At 39.1% G+C, this 23,707-nt stretch overlaps 1 pseudogene; it reads left to right on the forward strand.

Moving 5' to 3' along the window:
* Positions 1-21,500: 21,500 nt before the first annotated feature.
* LOC137227102 (large ribosomal subunit protein eL31-like) lies at positions 21,501-21,872 on the forward strand (annotated as a pseudogene).
* The last annotated feature ends 1,835 nt before the right edge of the window (positions 21,873-23,707 follow it).

Here is a 23,707-nt window from a genome sequence, read left to right on the forward strand (position 1 = left end):
CCTGGTACCAGAAAAAAGCCCTCAGCCTTCTAGGGAAGAAAGACCAGGTGCTTGAGATGGGAAGTTGTGCACAGGAAGCTCACCGGCAGGTAAACTTAGGTCAGCCAGGGCAATCTGGGTCTGTGTATCAATTCTGCTACCCACCGTCACCCTTATTTGACCAGAGGAGGAAACAGAAGCACAGAGAAGTAAAATAACTTGTTCAAGATCCCATAGCTAGAAAGTGGCAGAGTGTTCTAGGATTTTAGAGCTTTTTGCAGCTAGGAGTCCTACTCAGCATCCTAGCTGCAAAATCCACATTCTTAACTAGGATGCTATTTTACCTCTCAGATAAGGATGAAAAATAAGCCCAAGGTTACACAACTATTAATGCAATTCATACATGACATACTTATGTTTGAAACCATGGTTGACTGACCTAAAAGCCTGCACTCTTTGCAGTGCAACACACTATCTCTCAAGTTCCAGAAAATAACTATCATATTTGGTAACCCCCCTTACCCAGAGCACCTTTCTCTGAAAGCCCATAGGCTCTAGTGAAATTCCCTTTCATAATGGACTATAGCCCACCTTTAGTTTTGTAGTGTAGGCACTCTCACTGTGCTTTTTTCTGATCCGGGAGCTCTAAGATCTGAAACACAACACCATCTACTTACAGTAAACACATAACCCCTCTTTATTATAGACAATCTCTGCTATTGGCTTTCTGTTTGAGTGGTCATCTTAATAAACAAGCAATTACTGGGAAATGAATGGGTAAACAATGTAGTTCTTTGTGGGGCTAATAAATCTTTGGATTCACTTTCTCAACTTTTTCTTCTACTTTATTTTTCCCATTGGCCTGAGTCTACATACAACTATGTAAGGGAAATAATGAATCCTCGATCAATTAAAGAATCAGAGGCCCTGACTTAACATTCTGCATTAAGCAGGAACTAATTGCCCGATTCCAGATGCTTTTAAAAACATATCTCAATAATCAATAGGTCAGTGACTATGTTTTAGCTGGAAAAAGAGCTTGGGCTGTGTCAGAGGACCCAAGATGCTCTACAATCTGAGTCCCAGTCAGGGAAGCTCCGGGTTCCCCCTGCCTTGTCCTGGGGAGGCTTTGTTTCCTTCATAAATGCTTTCTGAGATGACCACACCCCCAATCAATGTCTCTTATAGACCCCTGAATACCTGGGACAGAGAAACATAAGGAGGCTTGTGGAGTTAGTAAGAAAGAGACAGAAGAGCAAAGAGACATCCAGGGCTTTTTGCACTTGAGCAAAGGTTGAAAACAAAATAATGTGAGCCAAGATGGGGGGGTTTTCTCTACCCAGGAGAAAGCAGGAATCAATAACTGATGATGCTTTCATGAAGCACAATAAAAACGTTCTCCAGAATGCCTTAGGAGGGCCTCCAGAGTACACACTGAATGACCCATAGCCTCCACTGGCCCCATTACTCTCCCCACATCTTCTCCCTCTGAAGTCTTCCTGCTCTAATGGCACCCTCCTCATTTTCTAAAGAAGTTAATGTGGTTTCACCCTGCCTGAAACTCCATAGGGTGTACCTACCAGAGACAAGGAGTCTACATAGACAGAAAGCCTTGGTTCTTCCCCCTCCCAGGGCCCTACAAACTTGGGGTTTAGTCTACCCACTACCAAGACTTCCAGTATCTCCCCAGAGAGTGTACCCAGCACCCTGCTTGCCCATGATCTCTGTAGACATCATGAAAAGGAAAACAGGGAGCTTATATTTGAAACTCAGAGAAAAGGAGGGCACCATTTTGTCCTGCTAAACTGCCTGGGAATTAAGAAGAGATGGGATTTCCCTCCAAGGAGTTATATCTGTGGTTCCATGGAGACTGAGTGGGAGTGACTAAATGCTTTAGTGACTAAATGCTCTCATCTTTTAAAACTCAAATGCTTATTTCCATGCAGGTGTTCTGGGTAATAAAGTCTGAATAAGAAATTGAAATTAAAGTGTGATCTATAAGCAGATTTACTATTGTAAACATAACCCTTTCAATACCTCCCATGAAGCACTTCCCATGAAAGCATTTTTTCCCTAACGAAAAGCAAGGAGAATGGGAGCCCAATGACATCCCTTGTTCTGAAGCCTCTTTGTCTTATGGTTTATTTGAGGAGGTCCAGAGAGCCACCTTTTGCTGGAAATGGAGAAAATCTCTCAGCTCCTCAGAGAAACAACTTGTTTTCTTTGGTCTCAGAAAGTCTCCCCTTCCCAGGGTCCTCTTTATACACCACAGCCAGCCTAGCACAGCATCTGGGCTGGTGGCTTTTACAGTTCCTGCACAGCATCCTTTCCATCTGGAGACACTGCGTGAGAAAACTGATTTGTGCCATGGGAGCAGGTCTCAAATCAGACATGATACTCTGGGGAGAATATCATATCATATCACAAGGGGAGAGCCCAGGTGAAAATGCAGCAGTGTAACAACACTGATTTCAGTACTCACCACTGCCACCATGTCCCCAAGACCATCCCTATGAGACAGTCCCCGCCATCAGACAGCAAGTGAAAGGTCTGTTTCTTTATTTCAAGACGTGCTTAAATTCACCACATGTGTTTTCCTCAGAAGTCTCGTCATCTGGAAATGGGTCTGGCTGCACACACTGTTCACACATTTCCTTTCTAACTTTTTGCTCTGGAGCTGACTTTCAGCACTTCTTGGCAGGCTGAAGGCTCTGGCTCCTCCCTTCCAGGCCCAGAGGTTTTGTTACTAATGATGAGAGTTAGCTCATATGTCTCCTCAGCTTTCTTCAAAACATGTTCATTTAATAAACACCTTCCTAATGAAAATTCTGTTTGTTTTGTGAAGCATACCAATGACTCCACTGGAAAATGTCCTCTCTTTAACATGTGTCTAAGAGCTAGGAGAAAAGGCACAGCCTCTCCCAGGCTTACCAAAATAAAAGATGGTCTGATTAAGTGAGCCATTGGTTAATTCAAGAATATCTTTTGATTTCAAGCCTACAGATTGGAAAACAAAAATACAGAAAAAAAAAAAAAAGACAGCAAGTATATATTGAGGCCTGACATTGTTCATCAGCCATCCTGAGACTACAGAAGTCTAAAACTTTATAATCTAGTTGCAAAAATAAGGTGGACAGAGTTAAAATATTAACAAACAATACAAAATGGTATCTAATTAAGCATAGAATGGTGCAATGCTGGCTATAAATGCATTGAGTAAGACCAATGAGGACAGAAAAATGCAAAGAACTCGAAGGACAGAAATTTGATTTATCTGGCACATTGGCCAGAGAATATCAAGAAATTAACTTCTACACACAAATATCACAACCCTATGAAGGAGGTATTATTATCCCCATTCTTGATAGAATATACACAAAATATCAAGTATGAAAATACTATAATGCAAATGCTACTCATACAGAGGGCATCCCTGTAGCTATTGTCTTAAACCTGTCCTTGACTTACTTAATTTACTTTCAACTTGAAAATAAAGAGGGGACTTCCCTGGTGGCGCAGTGGTTATGAATCTGCCTGTCAATGCAGGAGACAGCTTCGAGCCCTGGTCCAGGAAGATCCCACAGGCCGCGGAGCAGCTAAGCCTGTGAACCACAACTACTGAAGCCCGTGCACCTAGAGCCCGTGCTCTGCAACAAAGACAAGCCACTTCAATGAGAAGCCCATGCACTGCAACGAAGACCCAACGCAGCCATAAATAAATAAATAATTTTTTTTTAAATAGCGGTGGCTCTTTTATTTATTTATTTTTGGCTGTGTTGGGTCTTCCGTGCTGCGCGCAGGCTTTTGTCTAGTTGTGGCAGTCGAGAGCTACTCTTCATTGTGGTGCATGGGCTTCTCATTGCAGTGGCTTCTCTTGTTGCAGAGCACGGGCTCTAGGCACACAGGCTTCAGTAGTTGTGGCATGTGGGCTCAGTAGTTGTGGCTCACAAGCTCTAGAGTGCAGGCTCAGTGGTTGCGGCGCACAGGCTTAGTTGCTCCGCGGCATGTGGGATCTTCCTGGACGAGGGCTCGAACCCGTGTCTCCTGCATTGGCAGGCGGATTCTTAACCACTGTGCCACCAGGGAAGCCCAATAAATTTATTTTTTAAAAAAGAAAGAAAATAAAGAGACAGTAGTAGGAATTCCAACTGAACTATCTTTGACAATAATAGAAGTGATGAAAATCATGATTGTAAAAAGTTTGTACAGAATTGTTTAGGAAGCTCTGAACAATTAGGTAGATAACATTTCATTGCATAAATACTAACTTTTATTTCCAGACCTAGAATCAACACTCTTTGAAAGGAACCTGATCTGAATGCAGCACATGACTGACCCAGACTTATTCGCTAAGCAGGAAATTTATAGAGAGAAAAATTAAATATTTCATTTAAATTTCATACAAGTAGGAACCAGAACTCTTCAGAAGCCTGGTGTATTATTTTTCAATTAAGTTTGATAATAAATGTGAAGACCCAGGGCAATTTCTAAAGGGAAACGTGAACCTTCAGTTGAAAGGACCTGGTAAAGCAAACAGCTTTACAGAGGGAGAAATAGAAATAGAAATGGAAGTACAAATCTGAAGTTACTACTGGATCACTCAACTGATGACTAATCCTAAAGGCTGAAGGATTCATTTTTTTCCCTTTCGGATGAAGACTAGAGTTCCTCTAGGCTGAAGTACAAAGATTTAAAACTATATTTTGTGCTAAAGCAATTGCAAGTTAAAAAATATAGCATTTGTTAACTCTCTTGCCCTCACTTCTAAATCCTCAATTTAACCTAAATTCCTTATTCCATGTTTTCTGCTCTCTCTCTCAACATTAGTTTATGCATTCAACTAATATTTACTGAGTAGCGACTAAGCGTTAGACATTGTCCCAGGGGCAGAGAACACTCAGTGGACAGGGTGATGATGGCCAGGGACCCTGTTGTGGTCTGGTTCAGTGACCCACTGGGAACGCAGGTTCTGACATCCCAAGATAGACTAACTGTGCCAGTTCTCTATTTAACCCATGAGTGGAGAGAGCAGGTGAGGTTCCAGCTGGGGTCTCAGTGGTGTTGAGTGCAGATTTCAGATATGTCTGCCATCCAGCAGCCCATACACAGAAAGGATGAGGAGATGCAAGGGAAGAACTCATCCTAAAGGATAAGAGAGTTGAGTAAAGTATAGAAAGTATGAATTCTTCTTCACAAGCTTATGTATGCAGGGAAAGTTCCATTATTATATCAAAAGTAAAAATCTTATCAATCTGACTCAGACCTCTGTCCTACATGGGCTGCTGGGAAACGCCAGTGAGTTATAAAGAGGTTCCTGCTTCCCACCCTAAGGGCCATGGGGAAACCCTAAGGTTGTTGAAGAGAGCTGGAAATTCAGGGAGGTTACTCCAGTTATTACAGCTGCATAATGAATGACCCCAAAACTTCATGGCTTAACACAGCCATTTTCTCTCGCTCATGATTCTGTGGTTCAGGTATTTGGGAAGGGCTAAGATAGGCCATTCTTTCTTCTTCTCTCACGTGGCAGCTGTCAAACTTTGACTTGGGCTTTGGGCATCTGAAGACTCCACTGGACTGGACTTCCAAGATGCCACAGCACGTGGCTGGCAGTTGTGACGGGGAGCTCAGCAGGGATGTCCACTGGAACATCTACACGTGTCTTTCCATGTATGGAAATCACAAGGTAGTTGGGCTTTCTACATGAACTTCCCACTGGACAAGGCAACCAGGTAGAAGCCGCACAGCCTATTCTGACCTAACTCTGGATGTCAGGCAGCATCACTTCAGCCACATTTTGTTGGTTACAGTACAGTCATATGGCCAGCCAAGATTCAAGGGGAGAGGAAATCGATCCCAATTTTTGATAGGGCATAGGCAAGGCCACATTGTAGAAGAGTGTGTAAGATAGAATATATCATTGTGACCATCTTTGGAATATAAAATCTGCCCCTGAGGGTCACATGGCCAGAGTTCTGAAGGCAGGTGGCTCCACACTTGCATGGAAATCACTGTCAAGGCAGGAATCCTGGTGTGTAGAATCTAAAACTCCTTAGGTACACCTGGCACACCTCCTTTCCGAAATTCTCCAACCTCCCTGGAGGCATTGCCAGGGAAAAGAATGCCCCTGGAAACCACAGATCTCTATTGCTCTTCTAGCTTGGGAAATATTTCTCCCTTCTCTCAAGAGGACCCAGCATAGCCTCTTCCATGGGTTGAGATTTTTGAAGAAAGTAATTCAAAAAGAAACATGCACCCCAATGTTCATTGCAGCACAATTTACAATATCCAGGGCATGGAAGCAACCTAAATGTCCATCAACAGAGGAATGGATAAAGAAGATGTGGTACATATGTACAATGGAATATTACTCAGCCATAAAAAAAGAATGAAATAATTCCATTTGCAGCAACATGGATGGACCTAGAGATTGTCATACTGAGTGAAGTAAGTCAGACAGAGAAAGACAAATATCATATGATATTGCTTACATGTGGATTCTAAAAAAATGGTACAAATGAACCTATTTACAAAACAGAAATAGAATCACAGATGTAGAAAACAAACTTATGGTTACCAGGGAGGAAAGGGGAGGCAGGAGGGATAAACTGGGAGATTGGGATTGACATATACACACTACTAAGTATAAAATAGATAACTAATAAGAATCTACTATATTGCACAGGGAACTCCACTCAATACTCTGTGATGACCTATATGGGAATAGAATCTAAAAAAGAGTGAATATATATATATATTTATAACTGATTCACTGTGCTATACAGCAGAAACTAACACAACATTGTAAATCAACTATACTCCAATAAAAATTAATTTAAAAAATCAGGAAGAAGGTTGTTTTCATGAAACTTCTTTTCCTGCTCTGCAACCCCCTGAGACCTGGGAACACCAAGGTCTGTTTTCTTGAGATTGAGAAGGAAGGGTGGGGAGAATAACAGAAAGAATATGGTCCAGTACAAGATCCTTAGAGGGGAAGGAGATCAGAAGAACAAAATGGTGTCTGTCACTGAAAGTGGTCCTATGGGGCAGCCCCAATTGATTAAAATTGTATTCCAGATCAAGGAGAGATAATGAACTTACTGGACTCTGTGCAATATTTCTTGAACTCTTCTGAAAAATATAAGGTACCACAATATGCTTTATGTCCCAGATGATAAGGTATAAAAAAGAAGGAGGTGCAGCATTTCCGCTCCTGTCCAGAGCACTGTGGCTTCCAAACTTGGTGTCCAGAGACCACAGCCTCACCTGGACATCTCAAGAGCCTGCAGGAGGAGGGAAGAGTAGTAGCCCAGCTCAATGGGGAGGTGCTACTGGTGTGTAGTGAGTAGAGGCCAGGGATGCTGCTAAACATCCTTCAGTGCTCAGATCGGCCAACAGCAAAGAAATTTTTGACCCAAAATGCAAACAGCAACAAGGTTGGGAAACTGCCAGAAATCAATCCAGATTTAGAGACTTCTCCAAAGTGTTGGGGTAAATGTGTATGCTAGAGAAGTCTCTTCAGAGTTTTCTAGAAGAGACATGGGAGACCCTGAGACGTGCTCTTAGTTAGATTCCCAGGCTTCTTGGCTCAACAGTGTGCCCTGACTCTTGAAATTTTTAAAAAAGTATTTCTTAATTCAACCCCTGCCACACCATCATCTCTCCTCTCTGCCCCTTCCCTATTTGTTATGACACCAGTTTCCTCACTGCCCTCCTTCCTGAAATCCCAATGTCAGGTGTTAGCTGTTGCTTGTCTAAGCTATTTGCTACCTAGTGTACACATGATGCCAAACTCTGCTGGGTATTACTAAAAAAGAGAGGAGTTGAAATACTTTAGGTAGCAGGTACCATCTAACTTCCCTTCCCTAAAATGTTCTTCCTGCCTCAACCAGGGAGCCCATTCCTGTCTCGCTGTCTCCTTCACTGGTCTTGGGCCCACCTCCTCCTCCAGCTCAGCCTTCTTCATATGATACCCTTATGACACAGTCTTATTTTCCTTCAGTACCAAACAACTTTAACACAAGGCAGATTGGTCCAAGTGTGACAATACAGTAACACTCAAAGGACAATGTGAGAGTTGGTGGAAAGAGATGAATGCCACCTAGGGTGCCCTTAGCCTGCTAGGGAATAAGAAATTAAAAACTGCCTGGGAGACCTGCATTAGCTATTTCATACTATCACAATTTGTTTTAGTAAATTATCCTTCTTAGAATACCAAATAGTCCCCTAATGGCCTGAAAGACTTGAAACACTTCCAAAGCATTAAGAGTTTTCTGTACTCAGTCACTGGGAGGACTGGACTTGAGACCTTAGGTTGGCCAGCAGCCAGAGTGTACCAAGTTAGAGCAACTTAGATTTGCAAACTCTGTAGTAACCCAAACATGTTAGCCTCAGAAGTCAAGATGTGGGTTCTGCAAACATCACAAATTTGGATCTCTTGTGCACACTTAGCACAGGTATTGCACATATATGGGGGATTTTCCCAGATGTGCCTTCTTGTTACATATTTTTTGGCTTCCTTTGTTTTTCTAGATCCATCTTCAGTTTATCAAGGTGATGCTATCACCTTCTCTTATCAAGAATTGTAAATGGCTCCCACTTGTAAAGAAGTGATGGAGCAAAGACCCTGTCTGTATAATGTCAGGGCAGTGGGATAATCTTTCTAAATATTAATCTGTGTTTCAACCCCATTCTGTACCCACCAAATTCTTTCAATTATATCCTGAGGAATTATTTCCTCCCTGTAACTGAACAGATGTGAGTCATCCACTGGGAAAACACAAACAATGGTCAGGAATAACATGAGACAGGAAGAGTCCAGAATCAGTTTTTTACTCACAGAAACGACAAAAACATCAAAGATTTTAAAGGAGACAAGAGGAGTGGTCAGGACATCAATAACAGGGAAGACAGAAATAGAGAAACTTGAATTCTTAAGGGAAATAATCTTCTTGAGTGTAGTAGGGAGCCAAGCAGAAGCATATTCAGCCCTGAATTGACCCTCTCATAGCTGTGCATGCAGGGCCACCAATCTGTCCCCACTGGGGGTCCACATGGAAATGAAGACTGTCTCAGCCTTAAGAAACCCTGCCCGGGTCCCTCTCCTGTCTTATGAGGACAACTACCAGAATATAGATCATGGGGTCATGGTGACATGAAGAGAAGATTTTCTATCTCACCAAGTCAGCACTATAAGGAAGCAATCTGAAGACTGACCTGAGACCAAGAGGCAACACACATTATTTTTTTTAATGGAGCAATGAATTTTATTTATTTATTTTTATTGAGTTATAGCTGATGTACAATATTATATGTTACAGGTGTACAATATAGTGATTCACAACTTTTAAAGGTTATACTCCATTTATAGTTATAAAATATTGGTTATTTTCGCTGTTTTGTCCTTGTAGCTTACTCTATACATAATATTTGTACCTCTTACTCCCCCACCCCTATATTGCCCCTCCCCCTTCCCTCTCCCCACTGGTAACCACCTGTTTGTTCTTTATATCTGTGTCTGCTTCTTTTTTGTCATATTCACTATCAGATTCCACATATAAGTGATATCATACAGTATTTGTCTTTCTCTGTCTGACTTATTTCATTTAGCATAATGTCCTCCAAGACATCCATGTTGCTGCAAATGGCAAAATTTCATTCTTTTTCATGGCTGAGGAGTATTTCATTTTATATATATGTAAAATGTTACATATATATATCATATCTTCTTTATCTATTCATCTGTTAATAGATACTTATGTTACTTCCATATCTTGGCAAATGGAAATAACGTTTCTATGAACATTGGGGTGCATGTATCTTTACAAATTAGTGGTTTTGGTTTTTTCAGATATATATCCAGGAGTGGAACTGCTGGGTCACGTGGTAGTTCTAGTTTTAGTTTTTTGAGAAACCTCCATATTGTTTTCCACAGTGTCTGCACCAATTTACATTCCCACCAACAGTGTAGTAGGGCTCACTTTTCTCCACATCCTCACCAACATTTATTATTTGTGTTCTTTTTGATGATAGCCATTCTGATCGGTGTGAAGTGATATCTCATTGTGTTTCTGATGTGCATTTCCCTGAAGATTACTGATGGTGGGCATGTTTTCATGTGCCTGTTGGCCATCTGCATTTCCTCTTTGGAGAAAATGCATATTTAGGTTTTTTTAATTGGGTTTTTTTGTTTGTTTGTTTTTGTTTTTGATGTTGAGTTATATGAGCTATTTATATATTTTGGATATTAAGCCCTTATCTGTTATCTCAATTTCAAATATTTTCTGCCATTCAGTAGGTTGTCTTTTCAAGTTGTCAGAGGTTTCCTTGCTGTACAAAAGCTTTTAAGTTTAATTTGGTCCTATTTGTTTATTTTTGTTTTTATTGACTTTGCTTTAGGAGAGGGATCCAAAAATGTATTGCTGTGATTTATGTAAAAGAGTGTTCTGCCTGTGTTTTCCTCTAGGAGTTTTATGGTTTCTGGCCTTACATTTAGGTCTTTAATCCATTTTGAGTTTATTTTTGTATGGCATTAGAGAATGTTCTAATTCTATTCTTTTACATGTAGCTGTCCAGTTTTCCCAGCACCACTTATTGAAAATACTGTCTCAGGACTTCCCTGGTGGTCCAGTGGTTAAGACTCCGTGCTTCCAATGCAGGGGACATGCGTTCGATCCCTGGTCAGGGAACTAAGATCCCACATGCTACACTGTGTGGCCAAAAAATAAAAGAGAAAAGAAAAAAAAAGACTGTCTTTTCTCCATTGTATATTCTTGCCTCCTTTGTTGTAGATTAATTGAGCATAAGTGCATGGGTTTATTTCTGGGCTCTCTATTCTGTTCCATTGATCTATGTGTCTATTTTTGTGCCAGTACTGCTGTTTCAATTACTGTAGAGTTGTAGTATAATGTGAAGTCAGGGAGCATGATACCTCCAGCTCTGTTCTTCTTCCTCAAGATTGTTTTGGCCATTCAGGGTCTTTTGTGTTTCTGCACAAATTTTAAAATTATTTGTTCTAGTTCAGTGGAAAATGCCATTGGTATCTGATAGGAAATGTATTGAGTCTGTAGACTGCCTTTGGTAGTATGGTCATTTTAACAATATTAATTCTTCCAGTCCAAGAACACAGTGTATCTTTCCATCTATTTGTGCTGTCTTCATTTATTTCATCATTGTCTCATAATTTTCTGTACAGGTCTTTTACCTCCTTAGGTAGGTTTATTCTTTTTGATGCAATGGTAAATGGGATGGTTTCCTTAATTACTCCTTCTGACACTCCATCGTTAGTATATAGAAATGCAATGTATTTCTGTATATTAATTTTGTATCCTGCAACTTTACCAAATTCATTGAGGAGCTCTAGTAGTTTTCTGGTGGCGTCTTTAGGATTTTCTATGTATAGTATTACGTCATCTGCAAACAGTGACAGTTTTACTTCTTCCTTTCTAATTTGGATTTCTTTTATTTCTTTTTCTTGTCTGATTGCTCTGGCTAGGACTTCCAATACAATGCTGAATAAAAGTAGCAAGAGTGGGCATCTTTGTTTTTTTCCTGATCTTAGAGGAAATGCTTTCAGCTTTTCACCATTGAGAATAATGTTAGCTGTGGGTTTGTTATATATGGCCTTTATTATGTTGAGGTATGTTCCCTCTATTTCCACTTTATGGAGAATTTTTGTCATAAATGGATGTTGAATTTTGTCAGAAGCTTTTTCTGCATCTATTGAGATGATCATATGGTCTTTATTCTTCAGTTGGTTAATGTGGTGTATCACAATGATTGATTTGTGGACACTGACATTAACAAACCCACAGTAGGGTGCTCGCTTAACTCTGGCTCTTAGGGGAAAGCCACAGTTCATTATTAACTCTATTTTTTTGTCTTCTCCTCTCTTCTCCCTCCTTTCTTTCCTGTCCTCTTCTTTTTTCTCTTTTCTCTTCCCTTCACCTTTCTTTAACACAGTGTAAGAAAGGAAAGGAAGGAGATTTATGTGGCTCTCTTCTGAGTTGCTCACTTGGCAATCAGTCCTTTCTGTCCTTCACCCTGCTACCTCCAGCCCCGTGGCCTGTCAGTTCCCAGAATGCCTCCTTCCATAGCAGGACTCCACAAAAGGTCTGGATGAGGGGACAACACACCCACCTTCACTGTTCTGACCCTCTTTTCTCCACCAACATCACACACAGGGCTGAAGAATTGAACTAACAAGGGAATTACAGAACAGTATCCTAATTAAGGCTTTTCTGTTGGTCAAAAGAAAACAGCACCCAAGAAGTCAAAACTTCACAAAGAGCTTCCATGGATACTTCCGGTTCCTAACTTTGCTATTTTGTACCTTTTTACAAAAGTAACTTTTTCTAATCCTCATGTGAATTTCCACTAACATTATAGAAAACCTCACCCCCTACCCAAAGCAATCAACTTTTCCAGTGGCCTCACAGAGGTACATTTCCTCAATGCTCAAATATTTATGTTAGCATAAACTATGAGGTTTCCAGCAGAACAGAGAACAAATGTATATTCAGTGTTTGGTGGGTAGAAGTACCCAAAGCACCATGCTCTTCCAAGTCTTTCCACCATATGAGCTGCAGCTTTGCTTCTGCATTCTTCTGATTGCCGAAGAAGTAACTGTTAAGTCAATCAAACAGACCAAAACGCACACACACACGTGCACACACACACACACACACACACACACACACACACACACACACTCAGACCTGCTGGTGCTGAAAACAGCCTGTCACTGAGAGAGACACTTCACAATTGTCCTTCCCTTAGCTGACCAAAGATGCTGCCAAAACTTTGAAATAGCTCTTTTAAGGAATGCTATCATGTTCTTAGTCAAGGGCCATCTTCCTCCCCAGTCTGGGGAAGAAGGGAGGAGTAGAAGTGGCTTTCATTCTTCCAGTTACACTAACACTAACAAATGCCCATCATAGCATTTCCGCATCCTTGCTACTGAAAATGCAGGACAACACGAAAAGAATTTTTCTCTCCTTTATTGGAGAAACCTCTCTTATAGCTGGAATTCTCCCCAACCAGCTGTATTCAACGGATTTGGGGGAGAAAATCAACCTGCACCAGGAGCAAAATGCTTGAGATCTGCTGCCTACTGAACTCAGCTTTGTCCTCGTCTCTCACAAAATCAACTTGGGAGCCTGATCCTTTCCTCCCATCACCAGATGCCTGGTGCCCCCTTCTATTCCACTCATACCTCATCATGACACTATATTTCTCCTCAAGACCCACAGAACTCTTTTTTGGAAGGTTTCCTGTGCAAGAAGAAGGTAGCAGCAGTCACAGCACCTAAAGGTACACAGAAAGTTCTGTTGGAAGGAAACTTTCTTTTAAGGAGAGTATGAAACATTAGGAAAAGATTAGTCTTTGAAATCGAAGAGATCTGAGTTTAAATTCTGGCTTTTCTAATTACACGGGATATAACCTTGGATTAGGCTCATTATAGAATGTTGGAAAACAGGAATCATACATATCTCAAAAGATGTGGGTCATAAGTGACTTTGCATCTGTAAAGAACTCCAACCTGTGCACATAATAGTGGGACAGACATGAACCTCCCTCACAACACTTGGTTGCAAGAAATGTCATGGTTGAAAGAAATGTCATTGATTTTTCAAAACTAATAAATCTGATCCCATGTCCCTACTCATCAGGGGTTGAAAAATTCAATCTCAGGTTCTATTATAAGTAACATTTGGACTAAGCTAAATCTTCTATTGCCACAATAGAAAGTTAATAAATAATGTCTAAAATTAATGAGAGTTAGCTTATAGTGCTGCTTCTATTGATATAAAATAGCATATTATATGGAAACATTGGTGTAAACTGTGGAAGAAATAGAAGCAAAGTGGTGCCTTTAGGGAAAAAAATGACATGGTGATAATCAAGTAAGACAGAGAATAGTTTTTTATTGTTATGAACTATGTGTATAAATATATCATATAATAAAATTAGCTATAAAAGAGACACCCATGTACTAGTTTTCATATGTACAGAAGTTCCTTTATGTCTATTTTCTCAACTCAGAGTCAAAAAATCCTAATGGTTTGAAAGCTCCTAAATGCATTTTTGTACAAAACAATTTGCAGTTAGGCAAATATACAGAAACAAATAATGCCACGACATAAACATTGTCCATGATTTCCCTGCCTGAAAAATATTTTCTTAAGTGTTTCACGAACATTATTCACATCCTTTTCCAAATTCTACCATTAATCCATCATGAGTCATTAGACCAGTTGCTTCACTTCTATGAGCCTTAGAGTCCTTACCTATAATGTTAGACAGTTTTAAAAGATTCCTTCCAACATCAGATATTATTTCCATCTTTGTGATTGGCTATCAGAATGGAGATTTAATGATTTCTGAAGAGCTTTCCAGATTAAAAGTGCTGAGAGCTGAGAAGAAGAGTCAACTCAGAATAGAGTTTATGTTTGCATCTCTTTTGCAACAGCTGTTCTTCTTGTATGCAGTTCCATGACCTTCTGTTCTTATTTTCTATATCCCTGTAATATAAAACAGTCCCTGTTTCAGGACCTGTTGAAATCTTTTCCTGCCTTGCTCCTGGATCTCAAGAAAAGAGAGACACAACATGCACCCCATGGGATCTGCAGATGCTCACAGGACATAAACGGAGTCCCTAACACAGAAACAAGTAGTGTACATAAAGAAACCACTTGAGGTTGGACATTTTCAAATTTGGGGGGGGAAAACTAAGAACCACATCTAAGGCTGCATTTAATACTTATGTTCTTTATTGACATCATATGGGAGGACTTGAAAACCCTCAGTATTTACAAAGTCAGTAAATACTAAAATTCACTATTCTAAAGAATTCAAGGTAAAGAAAGCTAAGGTTTCCTTTACATTGAATTACATATTTTCAAAGGTTAGCTCTTCTGAATTCAAAAATTATTCTGAAGACAAGACTTATGGAGGGTATGGTTTATCTTAGGGTAGGCTCAAATGTTTTAAAACAATCATGAAACTATTGAAAATAAAGTATGTTTCTGTTTAAAATCTTGTAAGCCTTGTTTTCAACTAGATCTCCTTAGATGACAAATATTCTGTTGCTATAGTAAATCTCATCCTTAAGTAATTCTTTCATTTTCAGGTTTACTCCAAGCTCCCAGCTATGCAGTTATAAAACCATGCACATCGGATGGAAAAGACCTATTTGGTTATCTGGGGTCTCCCTTTCTCTCCCCACCTTTCACACAGGTTTCTTCCCTAAGACATCTTCTCCAGTGATTTGTACAACTTTGCAATAACTCAAGAAATGGTGCATCTTTGGCTTCTTTTAAAAGAATATGCCACAGGAGCTTCCCTGGTGGTGCAGTGGTTGAGAGTCCGCCTGCCGATGCAGGGGACACGGGTTCGTGCCCCGGTCTGGGAGGATCCTACATGCCGCAGAGCGGCTAGGCCCATGAGCCATGGCCGCTGAGCCTGCGCGTCCGGAGCCTGCGCGTCTGGAGCCTGTGCTCCGCGACGGGGAGAGGCCACAGCAGTGAGAGGCCTGCGTACCGCAAAAAAAAAAAAAAAAGAATATACCACAACTTTTGAACATTGCAATTAATCTTAATTTCCTCGCTAAACCCCTCCTTTCTCATTAGGCTCACCTCCCACCAGGAAGCCCCGCACACAGTCAACCTTTGCTTGGCAATGTCATCTTTAGCTTTGTTTTAAATGGTTTTTTGTTTACTTGTTTTTAAGGCATTTAACTCCAGTGCTTTCAACATCATGTAGGCTGGAGTGTCCAGGATGCTGTCATCACTCACATGTCCAGAACCAGAGAGCTTCCCGCTGAGATCTCCCTCCCCACGTGCCCCTCATCCTCCAGGGCCCCTTCGCATGGCCTCTCGTTCCGGTGGGACAGTCAGACTTCTTATGTACAGACTGACTTCTAAGACCACAAAAGCAGAGGCTGTCAGGGCTTCCCAAGGCTTAGGTGGTGTCACTTAGCCCATGTTCTATTGCTTAAAAGGGAGGCACAGGGCCAGTCCAAGCCACCCTGGAAGGGAATTGCATGAGAGTATTAAAGTGGAGGCAGCGTTCACTGGGGGCCATCTTTGGAGACCAGCTGTCACCTACAGCAATCTTAGGTGACTTGATCAAGTCATGCATTTAGTCAGTGGCTGAACCAGAATTCAAGCAACCTGTTTTCTTCACTCTCTTTTCCATTTTTTTTTTAATTGGGGTATAGTTGTTTTACAATGTTGTGTTAGTTTCTACTGTACAGCAAAATGAAGTAGAGTTCCCTGTGCTATACAGCATGTTCTCATTAGTTATCTATTTTATACATATTAATTTATATACATCAATCCCAATCTCCCAATTCATCCCACCCCTTCTTTCCCCCTTGGTGTCCATATGTTTGTTCTCTACATCTGTGTCTCTATTTCTGCCTTGCAAACAGGTCCATCTGTACCATTTTTCTAGATTCCACATATATGCATTAATATACCATATTTGTTTTTCTCTTTCTGAATTACTTCACTCTGAATGACAATCTCTAAGTTCATGCATGCTCTACAAATGACCCAATTTCGCTCCTTTTTATGGCTGAGTAATATTCCATTGTATATATGTACCACATCTTCTTTATCCATTTATCTGTTGATGGGCATTTAGGTTGTTTCCATGACCTGGCTATTGTAAACATTGCTGCAATGAACACTGAGGTACATGTGTCTTTTTGAATTATGGTTTTCTCTGAGTATATGCCCAGTAGTGGGATTGCTGGGTCATATGGTAATTTTATTTTTAGTTTTTTAAGGAACCTCCATACTGTTCTCCATAGTGGCTGTGTCAATTTACATTCCTACCAACAGTGCAAGAGGATTCCCTTTTCTCCACACCCTAACTCAAACAGTGCCAAAATCTTTTGTTGAATCCAAAGTACTAATCACATGAAGCTCAGTGACTAAAAAAATTTTTAACAACAGAATATTTTTTTTTTTAACATCTTTATTGGGGTATAATTGCTTTACAATGGTGTGTTAGTTTCTGCTTTATAACAAAGTGAATCAGTCATACATAAACATATGTTCCCATATGTCTTCCCTGAACAACAGAATATTTTTTAAAAAAATTAATTCCCCACACCACCCATTTGGTCCCCTTCTCCTCTCCAAGCCAGAGCCCTCCTGCAATGTGCTTTTTTCTTCAATTCTGATGTATATATATTCATGTCCAAAAATGCTGACTAAGCAGGGCTCATAGCTCAGAGATAAGTTCTAGACACTGTCACCAGCATTTCAAAGAGCTGCTGTTAAGATATACTATCTAAAACATGGAAATAAGGCAAAGGGGGAGGAATCATGTCCTTTCAATGTCATACCGGGACATGGCTTAATAAGCTGACCAAAAGATTATTCAGTTATCCAGGAGAACATACCTGTGTTTGATTTTGTTGTCTAGTAATTAGGTCCTGTGAAGTTTCATAACTTATAGATTTCTGTCCAAGAAAACTATTAATGATTTCTGTTTGTGATATAAACTAACCCCAAAGATTTGGCTTTATTTGTCCTGTAGGGTACCAACAAGTCTTGTATCTAACCTGGCAATTCATTCTAACATTTTTTAAATGCGTGTAAATACTCAGTTCCTCAAATTCTCCTTGAATCAGCTTATTTCTTACTGGCTTCCTCACTAATGAGTTGAGTAAATCTTTGATACAAGCTTCCTCTATATCTCTATGAGAGTTAGATTTTCAACTTTCCAAAAATTACACTTTGACACTACAAAGACTCCAGTGGAACTTCCTGGGGGTAAGAAACTGAGGGCAGCAGGGGCTGACACGGGCCCTGGGCCATCATTGTCATCTATGCCGAGCTGGTTAACTCAGCCCACAGAACTGAATATCTTATTTGGCAGTAAAATTTTTAAGGATTATTCATGGGAGCTCACTTTACAGTGCTCAGGGCTTTTTTTCTGGGATTCAAGCAGCTCATGAGGAAAATCCTAAGCACTAAAATTCAGACAGGATTTTACCACCTGGAAAGATGACAAGTGGGGAAAGGAGAAGAGGCGGCCAGCAGAAATTTCTGAAGAAAGACCACCATCTCTGCCAATTCAACACTGGAATTTTTAGCTTTTGCTTGAAGAAGTTAACAATCCCTATGCACCCATATCACGTGTAAGAATTTCCACCTATACCCAGTGTATGTTCTTCTGCGGCTCTGCTCATCTAAGGGATCCAGCATTCTGTCCACATCACATTATCGGATGGGCGTTTCTTCATAAGTTCACATAGTAGACAAAATCTCAGGCCAAAAAGGCAGGGATATAAGAAATGTGATGTGCTATATTCTTCTTTACCTGAACTTTATTTCCATTTTGAGTTCCCACTGGGCCGTCTGCTGGAAATGTAATCGAATTCAATTCACAGCCAGTTCTGACCCTACCACTACGGGTGCAGGTACAGTCCAAAAGGATGTGAGAATGCTGGGACGCTCTACATGGCTGGACTGGACGTGGTCTATCTGCTCTGGCATACATTGGGCTGAGCATGGTTGCTGCCACTGCATCTCTCACTTCCAGCTTCTGGTCTACCCCAGGTCTGACTACCCCTCAGCTGAACACTGGGTTCTTTGAATTCTGCAGAAGATATGTTTCTGCTCCCACCCTTTCCAGGGAATCTGAAGCTAGATGCCTCTGGCCCTCTTTATCTAGGTGTGCTGGACAGCCATTTCTACTCTATGGCTCTCTTCATTTAAGAAAAAGTATCTACAACTTTAAAATAAGACAAAAATATGGTTGGGAGTTCTTTAAAATTAATTGTGGCGCATCATCGAACAAGCCTTCTTATGGGTCATCTGAGGAGGCTCAAGGCAAAGTTTCTCAACGTTTTTGTTTTTTTTAATTTCCCTCCAAGGAGAAAATTTTAATTACATTCCAATTTAATTTTAATTAATTAACTTAAGCTAGTTAATTTAATTAATAATGAGACACAAGAGGGAGGAGATATGGGGATATGTGTATATGTATAGCTGATTCACTTTGTTAGAAAGCAGAAACTAACACACCATTGTAAAGCAATTATACGCCAATAAAGACGTTAAAAAAATAATCAATTGATTTCATTAATTGCTCTGATTTACCCCTGATAAGAGAACATAAATAGACTACATGTTGTTTAACTTTAAAAGTCATTGCTACCTGACTTGCTCGAGGTCTTTCACAGATTTTTGAAGAGACTCCAGGCAGGAGACGTGACAGAGGGGTGAATCTTGGGAGACCCAGAGAAGTCGCTATCTGATACAATAAGTCAGGGTATCAGTTCCTCTGGTAACACTTTTTCTAACCTATGTTAGCCAAACGAGAGCATTGGAGGTGGAAAATACACTTTCTCTCTCAAACTTTGCTCAGTTGCCTCTTTGAGTTTATTCACCAGAAATGGGTGGGCAATATAAAGGATTGTTTGTCAAATATTTCTACTCCTTTCCTTACCACTCAGAAAATAAACACTAGGAAGCCAATTTGTGACATCCCCACAGCTTATCTTTGCTAATCATAGGGTCTTTTCCTTTACTCCCTGCCTTTTCTCTTTCTACCTCCTCTCTAAAATAGCTTCAGCTCATCTTCATCCTTCTGCACAATAGCTTACCCTCATAAAAACATCTGGGGTTACTTATACCTTGATGAGACTCCAAATCTATGTGTTACCTTTTCCAGTGTTTTAGGTCCTGACTCTAACTGTGAAAGCTTTTGCAGCCAGTGCAGAGTATTCCAAGCCTCAGTGACTGGGTGAGAAAAAGAAAAAAGTAGAAGTACCAGTGATGGTAAAACTATATCAAGTGGTCTCACATATTTAAGACAGGTGATCCAAAATGAGAGGAAGCATGGGAGTCAAAATCATTTTGGAGAAATAATGACTACATTTTTTTCCAAATTTGATGAAAAATACCAGCAGACAGACCCAAGAAGCTTAACAAATCCTAAGCAAATCATATTCAACTTGGTGAAAACCAAAGACAGAGAGAAAAATCTTAAAAGCAACCAGAAAATAAAGACATGTTCTCTAAAGAGGAACAATGAGAAGAAGGAGAGCAGACAGCTCATCCATAGCAGTACAAGCCAGAAGAAAATGACAAGACGTCTTTAAAGTGCTAGAGGGACAAAGAGAGTCTGTTGACCTAGAATTCTATATCAAGTGAAAATATTCTCTAAAAATAATAGGCAAAAATGACAAAAACAATTGCCAAGAGAATCTTCCCCAGCAGAAAGAAATATAAAACTCTTTGTGCTGAAGGGAAATGATATCAGATAGAAACAGTAACATAAATGAAGAAATGAAGCATGTCAGGAAGTATGTATAGGCAGGTAAACAGAAAGTATTTTTCTCATTTATTTTTTTGTTTTTATTTATTTATTTTTGGCTGCATTGGGTCTTCATTGCTGTGCATGGGCTTTCTTCTAGTTGCGGCGAGCGGGGCTGCTCTTCATTGCAGTGGCTCCTCCTTTTGCAGAGCATGGGCTCTAGGCACGTGGGCTTCAGTAGTGTTGTGGCTCAGCAGTTGTGGCTCATGAGCTCTAGAGCACAGGCTCAGTAGTTGTGGCACACAGGTTTAGTTGCTCAGCGACATGTGGGGTTTTCCCGGACCAGGGCTCAAATCTGTGTCCCCTGCATTGGCAGGCAGATTCTTAACCACTGTGCCACCAGGGAAACCTTCATTTCTTTTTTAAAAATACAATTTACTATTCAAAGTACATAAAAATGTACTGTGGGGTTTATAAAAATGCAGAGGTAAAATGAAAGACAATAATAGTACTAAGAATGGGAGAGATCATTTAAAATATGCTATAATAAGTTTTTTATATTATACTTAAAGAAGTATAATATTAATTCAAGGAAGACTATGGTAATATAAGGACACATACTGCAATCCCTATGGCAATCACTAAAATAGCTAAAAACCAATGGATGAGTTAAGATGGAATAAGTTTTTCAAATCCTTGGTTAATTTAAAAAGAAGGAAATGATGGAAAGAGGAACAAAGAACAGACAAGGCAGTGGTGGTCTTAAATTCAAACATATCAATAATTACTTCAACTGTGAGTGGACTAAAACTACAATTAAAAGGTAAAGATCGTCAAACTAGACAAGTAGGAAACACACATTATATGTTGCTTTCAAGAAATGGCCTTCAAGTATAGACAGAGCTTAAAAAACAAAAGATTGGGAAAATTATACCATGCAAACAACTAATCAGAAGAAAATTGTAGGGGCTACATTAATATCACAAGAAGTAGAATTCATGATAAGGAGTATCACCAGAGATAATGGTAGGCATTTCATAACGATGCAATAAACAATTTATTAAGGAAACATAATAATCCTAAATGTGTATGCATCTAATACAAAGCTTCAAAATAATGCAAAAACTGACAGAGCTAAGGGAGAAAAAGACAAATTCCAATTAAAATTGGAGATTTTAACATTTCTTTTCCAGTAATTGATTAAAACATATATATTAAAGATTGTTTTCCAACCAGAGCCTGGCAGAATGACTCCCACGAAGAAGGGTGGGGAGAAGAAGAAGGGTCGGTCTGCCATCAATAAGGTGGTGACCAGAGAATACACTATCGACATTTACAAGAGCATCCATGCAGTGGGTTTCAAGAAACGTGTCCCTCAGGCACTCAAAGAAATCCTGAACTTTGCCATGAAGGAGATGAGAACTCCAGATGTACGCATTGACACCAAGCTTAGCAAAGCAGTCTGGGCCAAAGGAATAAGGAATGTCCCATCTCATGCCCATGTGCAGAAAACGTAATGAACATGAAGATTCACCAAACGAGCTCTATACCTTGGTTACCTATATACCTGTCACCACTTCCAAAAATCTACAGACACTTAATGTGGATGAGAACTAACTGCTGATTGTCAAATAAAGTTATAGAACCACAAAAAGTTAAAAATTAATAAATATATATAAGACTTGAACAACACTATTAGCCAATTTTAAACTTATTGATATTTATAGAACACTACACCTAACAACTGTGGAATTCACGTATTTTCCAAGTGTATGTGGAATATACATGAGATAGATCAGCTGCTGAGCCATGAAAGGTCTCAATCCATTATAAAGAACTGAATTCATACAAAGCATATTCTCTAAAAATAATAAAACAAATAAAAGTATGATCTTTCACACAACAAGTCAATAACAAAAAGATATCAGGAAAATCCCTAAACATTTGGAAGCTTACCAACAAAGTTTTAAATAGCCCATGGATCAAAAAAGAAATTCCAAAGGAAATTAGAAAATATTTTGAACTGGATGATAATGGAAGCAAAATACATCAAAATTTTGTGGAATGCAGCTAAAGCAAAGCTTAAAGGGAAATACCTAGAAAAGACAAAAGAAACATTTAAAAGCACTGATCTAAACTTTCATCTTAAGAAGCTAGTAAAAGAAGAGGAAATTAAAGCAAAAGGAACAAAACAATAAAATAGAAGCAAAGTAGAAATAGTGAAATAAAAAATAGACAAATGATAGAAAATCAACAAAACTGAGAATAGGTCTCTTGATAGGATTAATAAAATACAAGCCTCTATCTAGATTTATCAATAAAAAAGAGAAAAAATACAAATTACAAATTTCACTCATGAAAGAGAGTACATCATTCCAGATTCCACAGACATTTTAAAAAATAGTAAAAACAATTGTGAACAACTGTATGCCAATAAATTTGACAAATTAGTTAAATGAACAAATTCCTTGAAAGACACAGTTTACTAAAATTAAATAAGAAATTTAAAATTAAAAACAGAATACCATTTATACTAGGACAAAGAAATGAAATAGACATGAATCTAACAAAATATTATAAGATTCTATGTACAGATAACTATAGAGCATTGATAAAAGAAATCAAAGAAGATATAAATAAATGGAAATATATCCTACCTTCATAGATTGGAAGACATAATATTGTTAAAATTCAATTCTTACCAAATTACCTATAATTCAACATAATCCCAACCAAATCTCTGTAAATTATTTGGTAGATACTGACAAACTGGTTCTAAAGTTTGTATGGAAAGGCAAAAGACCTAGAATAACCAACATAATATTGAAAAAGAAAAATAAAACTGGAGGACTGACACTACCTGATATCAAGTCTTACTATAAGAGACAGCAATCAAGATAGCATTCTATTCTCAAAATAATAGACACATAGGTCAATACAACAGAATAGAGAGCCTAGAAACAGGCTGCCATAAATATAGTCAGGTGATCTTTGACAAATGAGCAAAGGCAATTGTTTGGAGAACAGATAATCTTCTCAAAAAATGGTGCTACAAAAATTAGATGTCCATATGTAAAAAATGTAAAATTAGACTTCACATGTTTCACAAAATAAAATTACTCAACTTAGATCATAGATCTAACTGTAAAATGCAAAGCCACGAAACTTCTAGAAGATGGAAAAATATGTGACCTTATTTTTATATACAACATCAAAAGCACAATCCATGAAAGAAAAAAAGTGGTAAGTAAATTTTATTAAAATTCAAATCTGTCACTCCATGAAAGACACTATTTAGATAATGAAAGGACAAAACTTTGAAAAAATATTGTGACAAATATTTGCAAACACATATCTGATAAGAACTCATATCCAAAATAATCAAAGAACTCCTAAATCTCAACAACAAGAGAACGAACAATACAATTTAAAAAGGGCAAAAGATCTGAACAGA

Source organism: Pseudorca crassidens, chromosome 7, assembly GCF_039906515.1.
Source record: "Pseudorca crassidens isolate mPseCra1 chromosome 7, mPseCra1.hap1, whole genome shotgun sequence".
NCBI classification, from domain to species: Eukaryota; Metazoa; Chordata; class Mammalia; order Artiodactyla; family Delphinidae; genus Pseudorca; species Pseudorca crassidens.